Here is an 18896-nt window from a genome sequence, read left to right on the forward strand (position 1 = left end):
TTATTACAAATAATCACGAGAAAGGTTTCTTCAAACGTAACTAATGTCTGACGAAATGAGATAAAAAATGATATCTATATAATACAATACAACAGCATCGCACGAATCGAGAATATTTGATACGCTACAACCTCGATACGTTTTTTCGCCAATACATCAGCTTTTGACGGTATCACGTTGTTATTTTTTATTTTCGTTTTACGAGTACAAAAGGGCATTTCACGGCGAATCGCATTATGCTCGGCCCGCGTGCCGCCGGTTGTGCGCCGCTCCGGTAACGGACCTCTTGAGCGTTGACATAATTTGGGTTCCGGTTGTTGCGGCGCTCGCGTCCCTCGTGCGGAAAACATATTTCACGCTCGCATCTGAGCTTTTTCCGACGACCCGTAAAATTGGGAGCTATTGCCGAAAAAGCGAGACCCACAACGATGGGTCACGTTCGAATCAATTTTATCCGATTTTTCAATAGAAAGAGTAAAAAATGTATTGAAACAACTATTCGTTTCTAGCATTGAATACTTTCAAAGAATGCACTGAGGTCATCAAATTTATCACTTTATGTATATCTGACCTAAATAATGAAAATTATTAAGCAAATGCCCTTTTATTAATGTTATGAAATGCTTATAAATAATATATCTATAGCAAAATCCATAAGGTTATTTTTTTATAACCAGAAGGTAAATGTTAAATTTTCTTGAATTATAATCCATTACAATTAAATGGTACCGAGAAAAAAGTATTTTTTTTTATAGTCAATCTAGTAAAACTAACCTAACCTAATATTAATTTTATTTATTTTTCTATAATTACAGATTTATCTAAATCGTGCATTCGAAATGGTCGCGTTTCAGACCTATGCCCAAAATCGATGACAATAGCCATACCGTCAATCGTGACCTAGATGACCACAGGCATCTTGTCAACAATGAACAGCTGTATATTTTGTAAAGTAACACAAATCAAAGAAGCTTATTATAAAAAGCACGCCAACGCTAAAAATAATTTGATAAATTATTATTTTTTTATGCTGCTTTGTGCTCGTTTTTTATCTATGAATCTAGCTGATACGATCAATCATTTAGTTCACTGAGAAGTATCTATTATTATATTTAGCATATATTTTTTATTAAAACACCATCGATCAAATTAAGTCATTCTCAATTAAATTTCTATATTGATAGTACACGTATAAAAATACGTCACATTAAATATATGTATTAGTCATCTCGATCGCGTTTTGTTTTCTCGCAGATTACATGTTTATATTTATAGAATGCCATTATCTCGAAGATGTTTTATGAAAGAGTGATATTTTATTGCGTTATATATTACAACTTTACGGATAATGTCTTTTACGATCGCCATCTTTGCATCGGATGCAGGTTTTGCATTCAATGGAGCGAATCACGATCATGGAAATTGATTTGCTAGAGCTTTCGCACGATTCTGCACTTCTAAAAAAATATTTGAATATACCAGCCAGTTAACAATAGTGCACCAAAAGCCCAACAATATGTTTTATATTTATAATAATGTAAGTAGCATTGTCTATTGTTAATTTAAATGTTAAGTATAGCTCTTGTATTGCTAATATATTTATTATGCAATTGTTAAAAATAATTAATGATCCAACAATAAATTTTATGGAATACTATTAAATTTTATAATGGATTTATATATTTATCTATAGTATATTAAAGCATGTGAAACGTTAAATTTAGTGAATCAATTCTGTGAAAGTTACATGTTTTGATTTTAATGGTAAGATTATTCATATATTATTATATATTTACATATAATACATACCTTAAAATTGGCCGATATTTGATAATGATCTACCTAATATATGGTATGATTTAAAACAAACTTCCATTTAAAACAAAAGAATGTTCATTGAACTTAAAATTATCAAATAATATTTTTAGAACGTTGAATGTTTTTTTTCTACAATATATCTATCTAAATCTATCAATGTACAAAATTCGCGACATTTATTTTAAAATTTAAAACTAGTTCAAAGCTATAAATAAATATGATTTAATTAAAAATAAACGAGAACTAAGAAATATGAAAAATCTTAACTCTTGTCTGTAAGTTCAACAATCTATCACAGTTTTAAATAATAATTTCATTTCATGCATCCTTTGTGTAACCATATAATTTGGTGTGGAAGCGTAAAACATAGCATTGTCCGCGTCCAGTGGGAAACCAAGCCGAGTATGACGAAACCTTGCGTTACATAGTAGGGAAGTGTCAGTGAGTTCTCCAAGAACAGTTCAAATAATTGCTTCCAGTGCAGATCGAGCGACTTCCTATGCGCGTGACCAAATCAAAAAGCTCTCCTCTCCTTGGCTCCGCACCCGTGCGTGCCAAAGTCACTCGTTTTCCGATCGTTTATGGGAGATTGCTCTCGAAACGAGACATCCGACAAACGAACGGTACAATCTGACCCGGCAATTATCCGTGAATTTACGTACGAAGCGAAAAAAAGTCGACCCACGATCGTTTTCTTTCGAATGGTGTAATTGCGAAGAGGCGATGTCTGTTGATGCGTATGGTCCGTATACGGAATGTGGAGTTATTGTTTCGGGAAAAAATGTGCCAGTTGAAAATTACGTCAAAAAATAAATGGACAGCGCCAGTGGGTTAAATTATTACCGTTAACGCGTATCCCATGTGAAAGGTTCACAAAAACATGATGAATGAATTCATTCAAAAATTATCAATCATAAAAAAACATTTTTAAATTAAAATAAAGATTTGGCTTGCACATTAAAATCACAAAAAAAGTTTTCAAGCAATACAGAAACACATAAATTATAGTGATAGGAAAAATATTTATTCATCATGAGGTTATTTCATGATATACCTTTGATTGCGAGTAACTTAGTTTGACGAGTGTCAAAAAACGAGCGAAAATCACAAAAGTCTTGTTGGTTATAGATAATGCAACTACTTATTGATAATTACTGAAAGAATACGAGTTCATTAAGGTCAATTTTTTTTTTCAATACCACTCAATTACAACCTATGGATCAGCAGGTCATTCTAATCTTCAAAAACTTTTACACCAGATCACAATTTCAGCGATGCTTCAAAGTGACCAAAGGAATAAATCTTACGCTCGGGGACTTTTGTAAAAATCATTTACACAATGTGAGCTGCCCTAAGATCATCGATAAAGCATGCTAAAGAAATTCCCTTAATTATGCTTAAAGAAACTGTGCTTTAATTGCGTTGAACGGAAGCCGCCAATTGTCGACGAAATTGTGTCCTTGGGAAGAATATGAAATTGCTGGTGAACGAGGACATATTTAAAAATTGATAGATCTGACATCCACCGAAGAATTGATAAATCAGACATCCACCGAAGAATTGATAGATCTGACTCGTGAGCAATAGCACGTGGCTACAGAAGAGATCTCATTTGAAGATGGGGAGAAAGAGGCTGAGAAGCCCCTTACTTTAAATGAGATTAAGGATATCAGTAAAATATGGGAAAAATTTCGTGGAAAATCACCACCTGAAAAAAGCTATAGAATTGCGAGCCATTCATCTATTCAATGTCAATGCAATGTCACATTTTCGGCAAATCCTCAAAAAGAAGTATAGATAGTTTCCTACTTAAAGTTCTACGAAAATAAAAATATTTCATTGAGCAGTGATTCTGATATAAATAATTAATACATAAAAATATATTATTATAAATTTTAATATTAAGAAATATAAAAATATACGTATATTTTTTACTAATCATTTGTTATGGGAATATATTTAGTATATTTAAAGTAAATGATGAAGAAAGAAATATAAAAAGGAATACAAATATATTTTATTATTACGTAGTAGTTTTTAAATGCTTTGTGCAAAATAACTATGTAGTAGTTGGATTTTTTAACTTAACTATTTAATGTCATTGGTGAATTAATATTTACTTCATCATTTTTACAAATAATATAATTATATGTTTTTTTCTACAATTTATTGTATTTTATTGTTAACTTAAGACCAATAGATATATATGATATTATATTTGGTAATTGTGATAGCGTAACAGTAGCGTGCCGGGCTTACCCGAACATATACAGAAGTCATTTGTCAATTTAAATTAGCTTACAAGTCGCTAAGTTTTAATTGTTAATTTTAAGTATTTTTACCCTCTCAATAACATTTTAGGCTAACGCATATTAATCTGCGATAGACAATAACATTAAAAATGTGCTTTTTTAATGACTGCTAATATTTTTTTGATACAGGTCTTTCGGAATATACAATATAAACAATCTAGTTATGATGAAAGCTACTTAATACATATAGTTAAGAAACATAATTTAAAAAATGATATAATTTGTATTATTCCATAATTTTATCAAAATATTATAGCTAATATTTTTAACCTTTAAATATACCCAGATCAATGTAAAAAGCTCTGAAGTTACTCGATTGAAATAATATTTTAAATATTCATATTAACACAAGTAATCAAAATCTATAATAATATCATAATTCATAATCAATTGAATTGATTATATAAAAACATACCAGTTTATATATGTATGTATTAGGAATAATGTTAATATTTTAAAATGTATTGTATTATACATAAACTAAATTTTCCTTTATATATATTTAGCTAATTTGACCACTAGTATGGCATCCGATTTAAACACTGTAATTGTACTTTTGCTTCCATTACTTCTGTTAAAAAATGAAGTTCACTATTCATAGTCTAATCATCATATTAAAATAATACAAATCCATATAAGATACTCGAAACTTAATAGCAAAAATGTAACATCATAGTCTAACAACTACTTATACCTAAAAAAAGCTCTTGACTAAAAATGCATATTTTTGAAATTCTAAGAAGATAATTCCCCAATAAAATATACGTCTCTGGAAAAATACCCCATAACCGGTTGCGATAGATATTTATTCCGTAATTAAAATCAACAATTCGAACGTGTGCAGCGATTTAAAACCATACAAGAAAGAATTCACACACGTTGCGAAAAACCTATTAGCAAGGAACAGTTTTGATTTAAAAAGGTATATGTACACGAGAAGCGCTTTTCTGCATCCAAACGCTACTTCGGAGATGTTATGAAGTGCATAAACCTGCTTACGTTTGGTTAAAAGCATTCGACTGATAGACGGCCTAAATTATATCGGGATAGATAATAGATATGTGAGACCTCGTAAGTTTTGTTCAGTAATAAGTATAAGTAATAAGTAATAATAATCAACAGTAATAAGCGTTGAAGGAGATCAAACCAAAAATATTCCAAAACAGATAGGTTTCAGACATGTAAGTGTTCTTTCTCCTACGCTTTTAAATTTAAACTTGCATTCCAATGACAAAAAGAAATAAAAAATTATAATTTTTGATCAATATACTGATGACACGGCAATGCTTGCTGAGACCTTAGACGAGCTTCAAAAATCCCAAGATAGTATTTAAAAAGAGCCTACAAATAAACATCGACAAAATAAAATTTATTGTTATAAGCAAGCATTCTCATGGGCCTGGTAAACTTATTATTATATTGAGATAAAAGTGAGAGGGTGAAGCATTTTAAATACATGGGTATTTGAGTAAACGATAAAATGGATCCCGACGTAGAGATGTAAGAGTCTAAAGTCCGTCTCACAAATAAGCACTTAAATTCGTTCAGTGCTGATGCGAGACCTGGACTTTATGATTGGACACGATCGAGGACCGCTTTCAAGCATCAAATGAAAGAAGATGGAGTATCTCTGCCACATATTCGATATTCGAAATCTGAGCTTCTTCACACCTTAATAATGGGAAGGTAAAAATGGTCGCGAAATATATGCTTATGGACGAGGATGACAGCCTTATAAACTAATCAACCAGGTCTAGAATCGAACATGACACCAAAATAAGATATATAAACCATATGTATGAGGATTGAGGCATGTTATTCAAATATGGCAAAACGAGCTATAATAAGAATATATCTAAGATTCGGTTTCAATGCCATTATCTTCAGAAGAGATTCGTATAATTTACATTCGTATGTAATCTACGCATAACTATCGCTTGTGTAAATTCCGTAATTCCATATTCAATTTCAGAACAATAAGCCGAGCGTTATGCACAAAAGTTTTGTGTTACAAAAGTATGCTTTTTGTTCGCCAGTTAAGTTAGAAAGAGAGAAACCGTTCGCAACAACACGTATGCATACGATTATAATAAATTAAGCGATTTAACCTTAAACTTAACCGGCGAGTTCAATGTTCAATCGGAATTATTATCTAACGCGCCGTGTGAAAATAATTATTTACAACAATATAAACAAACCGATTAATATATTCGCGTCGAAAATTACCCGGTACGTGAGAGAAAAAAACGGCCAGTTATGCAACGATTGTTCGATGCAATTAATTAACCTCTTTGATGGGAACTATTTGTCGGAGTCTCATTTGACTCAGATGCAACTTCGAATAAACTCTCGGTGCTATCGCACCAGTTAAATTTAACCGGACGAGTATTATTAGGTGGAAATTGGGCGAAAACGCACGGGCGATCGTTAAAACTTATCGATCGTTAAATACACTAAACTCTTAACGGTGTTTTAACAGTAATAAAATGCGGTAAGCGATGAGTTTTAAAACGTTCGATAAAATACGGACGAGATGAGGCTGAACCAGTAACTGGACTCGCGCTTCTTTAATTTTATTTATGTCGATGTTAACGAAACGAATATAGCATTAAAATAATTTATAATCCATAACTAATGATAAAACAAATATTTTGCTATTTTAAGGCCTATATGTAAGACAGCTTAACATGATTGCACAATAAATTTAAACTACCTATAAATGTGTTATAAATTAAGTACAATCATAAATATATAATATATTATATAGTGGTATATGCAACTTAAAAAAAATAATAAATAAGGGAGAAATGACAGCGCAAAAACTTGCTAAGTACGTATATACATGGGCGTGAAAATTTTATACAATTTCTTAATTTTAATCAAATTTTTGTGGTTACGTGAAATAAACTGTCTTATAATTTCTAATAAAAATGAATAGCAAAAATTATATAAAATAGAAATAAATTAACGCATAAAATTTATTATCTAAAAAAACTGATATACTGGCTTAGGCGAACTCAAAAAATGCATGTTTGAGATAATCTGCTACAAAGTTATTAAGTGCCATATAATATTAAGGGAAACTCAAACCATCGAATGTTTTTTATTGAATGGTTGGAGAATGAGAATGTACGCATTAATTGTTAGATTGATATATTTTTTGCCTTTTGAATTTTGGTCAATTTTTTACTACTCTTTGAAATAATTTAATATTCTGGACTTCAATAAAGTATTTATACGCAGAGAGATAGATTTGCATATATGTATATATTTCAATTCAAACTCATACGATTGTCTTCATAGATTATTTAGTTTAGAATAGATTGTATTACAACAATTATTCTTTACTATCAAAAATCAAAAATTATCTATAATGAGGTTAAAAATTAAGGGCTGCAACCCATGGAGATGTACGACCTTTAAATAAGCCGCAAATATTTTATAACCGATCTTGTTTAATTTTTTATAATTCGATAAATATAATTGTACTCACGTCTGATATTGGTTTCCAAATGTTCCTCGTGCTAGCACTCGGTCACAGTTTTAGTCGACACTGATCGCGTATAACGAAAATTCCGTTATTGTGTGCTGCGGCCGTGTGTGGTACGCGTCGCGACGTTCCGCGGCAAGTGCGGAGCCCAACGTTCGCGAAGCTCTTTATAAAACCAGACCTAACGGAATCACCAGCCCAGAACTACACAGAACTACACTGCCTGGACTTCTTCAAGTTTTGTAGCGAGCGCCCGCTTCAAGCGCCGGGCGAAAAACGTACGAAAGTAAAATTCATAGACCGTTTTTGATGAGCTTTTGCACGATAGCTTTCGCGGATGCACTGTAATAATAATAACATCATAATTATAATAATATTGTAAAGCATATTATAAAAAACAAAATCTTAAATCTACAGAATAATCTCAGATATTTCACATAAAAAAAATAAAAACGGAAATATAGTGTTTTTCTATTATTTTCTGACGAAAAAGAATTAGTAGTAGCTGTATGTTAAAAATAACCGTAGCAATTTTTAAACCCAGTTAAAAGTATGGCAAATGAGAAACTACCTTTGAAAATCATAAATTACCAACTTGATTTTGTTTATGTCGATGAGATTATAAATATTCAAAAATTGACAAATTGTTGTGAATTTAAAACAGTGAGATGTGTGTATGTTTATTTAAACACATACCAATAGTTTTAGATTAACCTCGTCAGACCTAGTACACATTGCAGTGTACTGTGGCGATCACACAGATGACCACGTTTGAAATGGTCTTTGTCTGTGACCAAAATGATCACCCATCAACAAGGAACCAAGAGAATAGCGTAAAGAATTGGGACCCCACACATCCCTCGTTACGACCAAAAAAAATCACATTACTTGTTTTTACTGTAAATATTCTCCGTCGTTGAAATAATATTTCTTTATTACAAAACGATCACGGATATGATAAATCACCGATCCTCAAGATTTAGGTTGCAATGCAATACGACCTTGGACAATGTCCATCAAGCGAACGTCGCTTTCTAAGAGCGTATACCTATTTCGCCGTTCTAAGAAGCGACTGCATTAATTGGCTGGATGATCGCTGCATTTACAGTCACCACTAGATGCACGCCGTCCGCGGACAAAATACTGTCATGGGCGCTCATATCCCGAGATGAACTCCTCCATACCGAGCACCACCATAGCAGAGAGGAATCAACTTCCGCTGTACACTCGCTGCCACGCCACATGCTATACCTCTAAGGAACTCCCGCAGACGTCATTCCTCCGCCAGCTTCTCTACCACCGCTTGGAGAAAACATTTCGCCATTTATCGTCTGTCGCAACATAAGTAAATATAATGTAATAAAATTAGATTCCACCCCGAGTATCACTGGCTACGAAGTTATCACTCCCTAGAGTTCTCAAAGCTTAAAGCACAATAATTTATTGCTTGTTTTTGAAGCCATTTTCGATTTATTTTACCGAGACATTTTGTACATCATAGTGTACACTATATTATTTAAAAACTCACCATATTATTTTAAAATACAAAAAAAAATTAATAAATATTTTTAATGTATAATACATAAACGAATTTACAAGAAATGTTTTTTCTACAAAAAATTAAAATTCAGGGTAGAGAAGGTTAATAATGGTCACTTTTACTATCATTTTCACAACTCATTGATACCTAATTATTAATATTGATATTTATACTTTGCATTCGTAATGTTTTGTTGGCAAATTTTGGAGGTTCAATAGATTGTGTGTTAATCAAAGATTCCTGTCCCTTTTGATACTACCTGCTCTGAATGCAACTGAAAATTTATCAGATTTCAACCAATACTTATAAACCACTTAAACATATTCATAAGAAAATATTTTTCACTAAAATGAAACATTCTATGAGAATTCTCAAAAAAGAATCATATTTTCTGAAAAAAAATCGAGAAATAATTATCAAGAATAAGCACTAGCTATAAATATATTTGGAAAAAAATGACTGCGGCTTATCATCAAAAACCAGCAAAAATATCAACAAGACATCTCAGAAGTACAACAATTAGTTTACCGATTACACTGATACTATGACGTTGAGCTCATACATAAAAATAAGGTTCTTAATTTGAGATTTTATTCATGAGATATAAGTCATAATTAGCATGTTTTAAAATAGAATTCTAAAACTAGTAAATAGACTAAAATATTATAAATTTCAATAAGAAACAATAAAATTTTACTTAAGCAAATTATTTAGTACAATATATTTTTTATTTGTATTTAAAATTTCAATTAAAATTTATTTACTATTAACATAAAGTGTATTAAGTATAGTCAAGTACTCAAAGTTCAATCATACCCTTATGTTTTCTGAAAAACGTATGGTTTATGTATGTATGTGGCTTAAAATATTTTTAAAACAACTTTTTTATTATAAGAGTTTTTGCAATAAATAATAAATTACTATACAGACTATTTTTACAATATAAGTAGATGTAAACGAATTAATACAAGTCTGCACTACATACAGTAAACTTGAAGAAATGTTTCTCAATCTCATGCGTACTGTTATGTAACACTCGTAACAGTACGTTTATTATTTTCCAATTAATCACACAATAGTGTATTTTATGATTTCTTATTGAATTGTTCACTAAAAAATATTTATTAATTTGCAAATATATCGCTAATTGCTTATTAAAACGGCACATGTAGGATCAATCTATTACTATTTATTATTATTTTATTTTGCTTTATAAAGCAAAGTTTTAAGTTACGTTAAATAAAAACAATAATTGATGTGAAATCAGTATTAAATATACATACATCTTATGATTTATTTTCATATTATTATAATATTACAGTAAGCCATCCGCAATGCACGTCGTACCCACGGTTTTAAAAGACACTTATCTTAATTCACAAAATAGCTCCGAACAATTACATTACGAACGTCAAAAGAAACATGCTATATAATGCTATGGTAATCAAATTTTAGTTGAATTTAACAGAAGAGCATATTTTTTCAGACATGACGCTAAAAAATATAATTATTTATACGTGAACCTGAACGGGCGAAAAAAATACTAATAAACAAAGCACAGCGACTAGTGATAAAGTAACGGGGCAAGATTGCTAATTAATAAAGAACAACTGGCCATTGTGTTAAGCAGATTCTGTTATCATGCAATATATGAGCGAGGGGCGCTTGCATCTAAAATGTTTAGAATGCGATCTAATGCTGCGGGTGCTGCAGTTTAATGTGAAGTCAGAATTGTTTGCAATTATTATTACAATCATCTCTAGACTAGATCATTAAAAATGGATTTGTCGAATATGACTTTCGCGACCGCAACCACGTCAAGGTCATGGCTTTCACTAATATATAAAAATTGATCAACCAGTAGAGTAAAAACATAAATGTTATTAATATTTTAATATTAGGCATATGTATAATAAAGCCTTTGCTTTCACTCAGTCATCAAGATTATATTTTATTTATTTATTACAATAACATATTTAAAAAAATATAATACACAGCGATTTCTCCCATTTTTTAGATATTGTAGAATATTAAAAAAAATATATAGGTAAATTTAAATCATATATTAACTCTTTTGCTTTTATATTAGCCGAATGAAAATACGTATGTTAATTATATTTTTTTATAAAGTTAAGTTTTTGATTTTTTATACTGAAAATCTCCATAAAATCATAAGTTATTATAGCTTAGCTCTTAATAAATTCAATGTGTACAATTATTATAATTTACAATAATCAATTAAAAAATATGTTCGCTTATTTCTCAAAACAATACCTTAATGAGGAAAAGTAATGTTAGTCCTATTTTATTATTTATTATATTGTCCACTTATCTTCACGTAGAAAGAAGAAAACACGTAATAACCAGAAAGGAAGAGTTTATAATAAGTAGAAGCAATTTTTGTGTTAGTTAAAGCTATTAAGCTAGCAATGTATTTATCATTGTCACGCAACAATTTTAAACGAACTTTGATACGAATTCTCTAAGGAAAAAATCGCTAATCGTGAGATTCTAACCGATTGTTGCATATTTTTTAAATACACATGTATTAAAATTATATAATAATAGTAAACATTATTTATATATAATAACGTTATATAATAATGCAAATTTATCATAATAATAAAAAATCTTAAAACTGAAAATCATAAATATATTAGTTTCCCGGAGACCTCAACGCGCAGTACAGTATTAACCTTACTGGTAATTTTAACATTGAACTTTTTTATGGCTTAACGTCCTACCTCACGCAAATTAAGCTCTATAGTACACAATTAAATGTACATATATATTTTTAATTGTTTATACTACATGGATAACTGTGAAACTATGTATATTAAAATATACGCCCAGACTTATAAGACAACGATTCATCATATAAATCATAAATTCCAAAACTAACTGTGTTTTCATTTGAGAAAAATGATCCATAAAGTATTCTATTGAAATGACGTACAACAATTTAAAATTTCACACCATATCGAGAAGCTTAAGACGTGTGAAAATAATAGTAACATTAAAATTGTTTTTTATTGATATAAAATAGCATTTTTTCAATTAAAAATAATTTACTGTACATTTAGAAAAAGAATGCTCATTGTCTAATATTATCTAAAAATCAAAACGCAAACAATTAACGAGTCGAGCGCCTTGAAAATTTCACGGTGAAAAGTTGTCGGATATGGATTAAGTTTTTGTCGCGTACTTTTGAGCCAGCAGTTTAATTTCTTTCGTCGAGACGAACTACCAGCATTATTCACGCTTTATTACTACTCGCTCGTAACCAATTAAAGAACTGTTATCAGCCGCGTATTCGGAAGAACAACTGTTAATGGCATATCTATCCGGTGAATTCGCCGCGAAGATCCTGGGGTCGTCGGAATATGTTCAATAAAAATATATGTGCTCGAAAGAAATAACAACGAACGCGCTGTTCAATAAGATGCTCTATAAAAAATGAATGCGATTCGTGGTACTCGACTTGCTATTGATGACATAACCACACTTGAAAATTTATCTGAAGATCGGAATTTATTCGTCAAGGTATTGTCACGATGTCCGAGTGAAAAAACCTTTTTCTATTTTGGGAGAATGTCGTGTCCCAGGATAATTTTGATTGATTCAGTCGTTGGACAAAAAATATTACATTTTTCTTAAACAATTAAAGTGGAAATGGTTTAAATGTAAATGTCCCTAAAATTAACAGAAAAATATATCTTTGTCTCACCGTTGCTGCGGCGAGTGAGTTACTTTAATATATTAATGGTGCTCATATTTTAGATTTAATTGTACTTAATAATAATATTATTACTATTTTCAACTGTGGAAATAGTTGTTTGGCACAACACTCACTGGAAAGATCTAAAACTTTTTCAAAAAGGTTGTTGATAGTATCAAGCATATTTTTATCCTAAAATAGCAAAAATAGATATTAACTATATCTGGAATAAAAAGAGCATATAAAAAATTAAAAATCCAAATCGGATTAAAATCCAGGTATTACAGGTCAATAGTCGGAAACTTATGCCACTCGTATATCGTGCTGATTATTTGCTAAATTAAAATAAAAAAATATATATCATCTAAAAAGAGTTTGTGCATTGAAAATTTTCCGAAATTTTTATTTTAGATTAGCTCTAAGTAAACTAAATAATTTATTTGCTAAAAATCACTTACAAATTTCACTAGTGCGGAATAAAATCTAGCGCCGGCACTGAGTATAGTATGTCATTATACGGTATAAAAATTAAATTAATAAGCATATGCAAACATAACACAAATGACTTAATTTGGCATGTAGACGAGTTCCTATATATAATACAATAAAATACATCTACTTGTAACTGGAAAACACACCAAATTCCCGAACGAGAAAACCAGAAAAACATTTACACAAATGAATAATGTTATTTGAGGACCTAACTTGAGCTTGCTTTTAATAGTGCAATATAAGGAGCTCATAATGAAGACGATTAAGCTCTTTCGAAATATGCATGCTCTGTGATGTCGTAGTTGAACAAGTCAATCTACAAGGAAAGGTAAAAACAGCTTGGCTGAAGAACCTGCGGAATTAGTTTGGAAAGTGTATTACCTCTTCATTTGGGACATGAATAAACAATATAAATATGACCATAACTATTACCAACGTTCGAAAACGGATAAGGTACTAAAATACGAAGATCCCATTTTTGGTGAAAGTGTGTGTGTGCTTCACTACGAAGTAGCCATAAACCGCAAATGGAGCGATAATGATAATTATTTAATATAATGCAAATGGAACACTACGTTACACAACTGCATATGGCTAATCAATCTGATCGGCTTAGTACTTTTGATTACGAATTTAATAACTACGCGCACCCCCAGCATCAAGACTATGAAATCAACTCAACGTCAATTATTTTTATTCTTCACATACTTCTCGAATAAAGTTTGATAACAACTGTTTACAAACTCTGAACATAATACGTAAACATTCCACCGACAAGGAATCACAAATTTGCAATTGACAATATTTATGAATTCTATGCTGTGCTTTGCAGTTCTACATAAGACAATATCGAAAATTTTTAATAACCAGCGTCCACGTCCAACACTGAGATGTCAACCCTAAAATGATATTTTTGAAAATTCTATATATACTAAGTTCTTAATAGATGTGTCACAATTTTATTTTTTTCGTCACCAGAATTGGGTAAGTTCTCACAAAGTGAGAACTGACCAAATTAATAAATATGCATTATAAGATATGTATTACACTTATTGATCTCGATCTGGGCGATCGATCGGAATTATAATTAATAATAATTATTTACTACAAGCAAGAAAAATAAAAAATAGTGGGTCTATTTGAGATTTGAACCCACGACCATCAATTTAAAGGCAAGCACTCCAACCACCGCTACATCGAGCGCTTTTCGCTAATTGGTAAAAATTTTGTGGGCGAGAAAAAATAAAAGATCGATAAATCTACCGCGCCTAACACAAAATACATAAAAATATTTTATTTAAATTCATAAATACAATTTATAAATTATTAAAATTACGTTTTTATGGCTGACCTAACGTTTCTTAAGAATATTTACTTTTTACAAAACATAAATATGACATGTAAATGTTTCGTCAGAAAAGAGTAGAAAAAGGCGGACGAAGATGATGATTTTACAAAAATAATTAGTAACTTACCCCTTGTTGCAAATGGAGTAAATGTTTGACAGTCTTTGCGTTAACGGAAAAAATAACAAATGAAACTTCATTTATTTCAAAATATAATTTGTATTTGTTATATTTTATTAATTTCATAATAAAAGAATAAAAATAAAACGTTTAAACATGTTTATTTTATATTGTGGTAGCAATTTTTAAGTGAAATAAGCCGAATTTTCACTCTGAGTGGGTAATCGTATTTTCTTTTTGGAAAAGTTCTGGGATGGCAAAATCTGTAATCTACGAATGTCTTAAGTTGGCTCTGATTGTCGCGTTGTATTTTTTAACTAACAAGACGCTTTTAATAACAGCTTATCAAACGATCGCTTCAGCAGCCGTGTAATTTCATCCATGCTCATCCGAAGCCACGGTGTCATCTAGCTGTGTAAGATTTCGATTTAATTGCGCATACCGTTGTCGGCAGCAGATCGGCATGTGACATCTTCTTCATTTCCGGAAGGAGTTCACTTCCGAGTGTGCAAGGCAAGTAACAGTACCCGCGCTTCGGTCCTTACGCTCATAATTATCTTTCGCACCCTCGTCAAGACTTAATTTGTACGGTACACACCGTCAAGGTCGCTTAGACTCGAGTCAAGGTCAACGGACTAAAGGTTGATTGCGGCAACGCGACTTTCTTCCGCTATTTGCGAAAACGAGATCCGTTAGCGATTCTTGCACATTACGACGGTGGGCGTTCGCCTGAATAGCCATGGATTGATTAGGTCATGGATATGAAGTTCACTTTGAAGGCTTTTATCGGCCATGGTCACGGTCATATACGCGATCAAATGTCGTCGGATCGAATGATCACTCGCACAATTCGAACGTTCTGAACTGAAAGTTCAACGAATCGACGAGCAAACGGTAAATATGTATTACTAGCTTATTATCGCATGAATCAAACAATCAATTTAACGAATTCGGTTCAAATTTCTGATTAATATGATATTCAATATATATAATTCATTCGACGCAATCCAACAAGTTCAGAGTAAGACGACAACTTTTTGAAAATATATATTATACACCAGGATGTCTATGGATCGGTGGTTTTGGAAATTTTAGGCAAAAAAATTGACAGAACCTGATTTTATTCCAGCTTAACCAAATTCAGGACTTTATTGCACATTCATTGTTATTTGTTTTCAACGTTTCATTAAAAATAAATAGAAAGAGGGTAGGCCACCTTAAATTTGGCCATAAAAATAAATAAAAATACATGGCAAATACAAAAAAATTACCAATGACTGCCCAACTTTTGCCCTCCTCCCTGTAAAAAGCTGAAATGTCCTTGAAGCTTAGCAATAAGTAGTGTTTTTAACGAAGGTAAAAAACAGTTTTTTCTTTTCTTTATAATGTTTAAACAAAACATAAAATATGTTAGTTTAGGAACGGAGTATGAGTTCAAAAAATTAGTTAATTTACAAATAAAATTGTAAAAATAAGGTTAAAACAATGGCTTTATGGCTCTTCTTTTTATTATAGCTTTTAGTAGTAAAAAAGCATAAAATGGCGAATATATAGTATACAAATGACCGAAAAAAGTGTACACATTTACAATATACTGGCATGATTTGATGCAATATCTTTTTTATATATTGTTTTAAATTCTTTAAATTAATAATAATTACAGAAAAAGTATTTTTGTAAAAGCAGCTTCTGTCTTTGAGAAGCAGGCCGCGTGTTTAACTCCACTGCCTTAAAGTACTCTTTAAAATATATTCCATTGAGAATTGTAGAAAATTTAAATTTGATGTCAAAAATCTATATGCGTTGTCATCCGTTAATAGATTACCGTTGAGCATAAAAAAATAGTATTTCATGACTTTTTCTAGAACAAGAACACCAATTAATTTTGATTATGAAATGGATGCTTCATCGCACAGAAGTGGTGTCCTATTTCAAGCGAACTACAGATTTTATCAGCATATAAAAAACGTATGCAGTAGCTCCTCTAAAATGTTGAGATTCGTTTTGCCATCAATTAACGGGCTCGAGGGAACTGTGTACTTTGTACAATCACCTAGTACCCTTAAGCATGCTTCTCTGATCTAATTGTTAAAATAATGCAACCGACTCACTGTTAATAGAAAATGTACATGAACGGTTTATCAAATACCATAAGAATATAAATATTATAATTTATGCCGGGATATGATTCTCTCGAGTCGCATTGACTCGAGAGCTTAAGCTGCTGATTAACGCCAAAAGTGTTGTTTAACACCATCATCTCTGAAATTTACTTCCTTAAGCTTTCTGTTATAAAACAAATTTAACTGATCTGCAAGAGAGATATATTTTCTTAGATGAATTGTAATTTATTCTATACAATCTTCGTCAGAATCAGAAATATTTTAGCTACTTATAAAAAGTCTGTTCTGGCTATTTTGTATATTACTTATGTATTTATTTTTTGCTATTGTCATCTTTCTCGATGACAAAGAAATCTATAATATAAGGTGATATGACGGCATTGTTTATTTCATTTATAATTCTAATACAATTCACTATTAATATTTCGTAAATTTTTAGACAATAAAAATATGTTACAGTTAACAGTATCGAACCTTCTCTGCTTAAATATTCAATAGATATTCTAACGGATTGTAACGCTACAATTAAAATTTCAGCGTTTTTAACAAATTATTTATTCCACATATTGTCGATATTCAGATCATTTTACATGTATCCGTTTTGCAATCCAAAATCAGCGATAACTCCTTTATTCAACTACTTGCACTTATTTTTAAAAAACGCCATTTCAATCTTATTTTTACTATTGTTTTAGGCATCTAAAAAGTTTTTAACATCGAAGTCGAATTTATTATTCACATCTTCATATTGTGACCAATGAATGTATCAGTATTATCGTCATTATTATATATTTATAATATTAATAATAACAATATATATTTAAAAAAGAGGATAATTTAAATGAGCAATGTATAAAATAATTGTTCCATAAAACGAATTACTTGTGCATTAATGTTGGACAGATTAGGTGCGAACGAGCATTGATTAAAACAGTGAACACCTTATGAATTACTCTCTGCAACAAATCCTTTTCAAAAGAAAAAATCCGAAGATGTACCTTACATAAATGCATAAAAAATTCGTTTTATGGAACAAAGTATTTATTTAAATGCACATATTTCTCAAAATAATTACTAGTTAAATAGCACTTTAAAAAATATATAAAATGCCATTATTGAAATTTAAAAGATAAAAAAATAGGGACAAAGTATCAATCTTTCAATGATTAGCGATTATTTTTTCATTACATAAAGGCAAATCAAGATGCTTAATTTATTTAGAAAATATGTCAGTAATGAATTTAATTTATTAAATTCACCGATAAATTAAATGTGACGTAAGTTTTACTGGGACAACAAAACTCAGCCACAGGTGCTTCGAATACTATACAATCAGTAATAATTTTGCTAAAATAGTAAATTATTGCAATAAATCGTTCAGGCGCGTACGGTGAGATATTTCAGCGAATTCCATTAAGTCGTATGTATTGATTTTGAAAAAATTTTCGACAGTTTGATATGGGTTATCAGAAATGAATTATTTGAACCATCGAAGATAGGGACAGTAACCTATTGTGGACGATTGTCGAAAGAATATTTTCCTCAAGCATCCAACCTGATCCCTCTGCTTTTCTCATTATTCATTAATGACAAATACGACAGTTACGGGTTCCAATTTTCTTTCATATGCCAATGATTTAAAATTGCTTGAATGTATTTGATCTGCTACGAACTTTTTCTCTCTACGTAGTGATTTAAATTCTTTATAGAAATGGGCTTTCATCGACCGTCTGCCCTTAATGTCAAAAAATGCCATATTATGTCATTTTCCCGATCTCATTTCTTATTAGAATATTCCTACGTACTTGTAGCTAGTTTGTGTGATTTTACATTTTTATTATCTTACTTTCTGTTGTGAAATCTTAAATGAACTGAACCTTACAGAAACGCATTTAGACTCAATTGCGTTGGAAAAATCAAGCGGGCAAAACATTTTT

At 30.8% G+C, this 18896-nt stretch overlaps 1 protein-coding gene across 1 annotated transcript in view; it reads right to left on the bottom strand.

The window, feature by feature from the left end:
- Window positions 1–7828, bottom strand: part of tyn (trynity) — a 54107-nt gene extending 46279 nt beyond the window's left edge. The window contains exon 1 of the mRNA XM_088184252.1: window positions 7624–7828. The gene's annotated coding sequence lies outside the window, so the exon portion shown is untranslated. The remainder of the gene's footprint in view (window positions 1–7623) is intronic.
- Window positions 7829–18896: the final 11068 nt, after the last annotated feature.

This window comes from Plectrocnemia conspersa, unplaced genomic scaffold (assembly GCF_051122295.1).
Source record: "Plectrocnemia conspersa isolate PC_06_02 unplaced genomic scaffold, ASM5112229v1 ptg000004l, whole genome shotgun sequence".
Lineage (NCBI taxonomy): Eukaryota > Metazoa > Arthropoda > Insecta > Trichoptera > Polycentropodidae > Plectrocnemia > Plectrocnemia conspersa.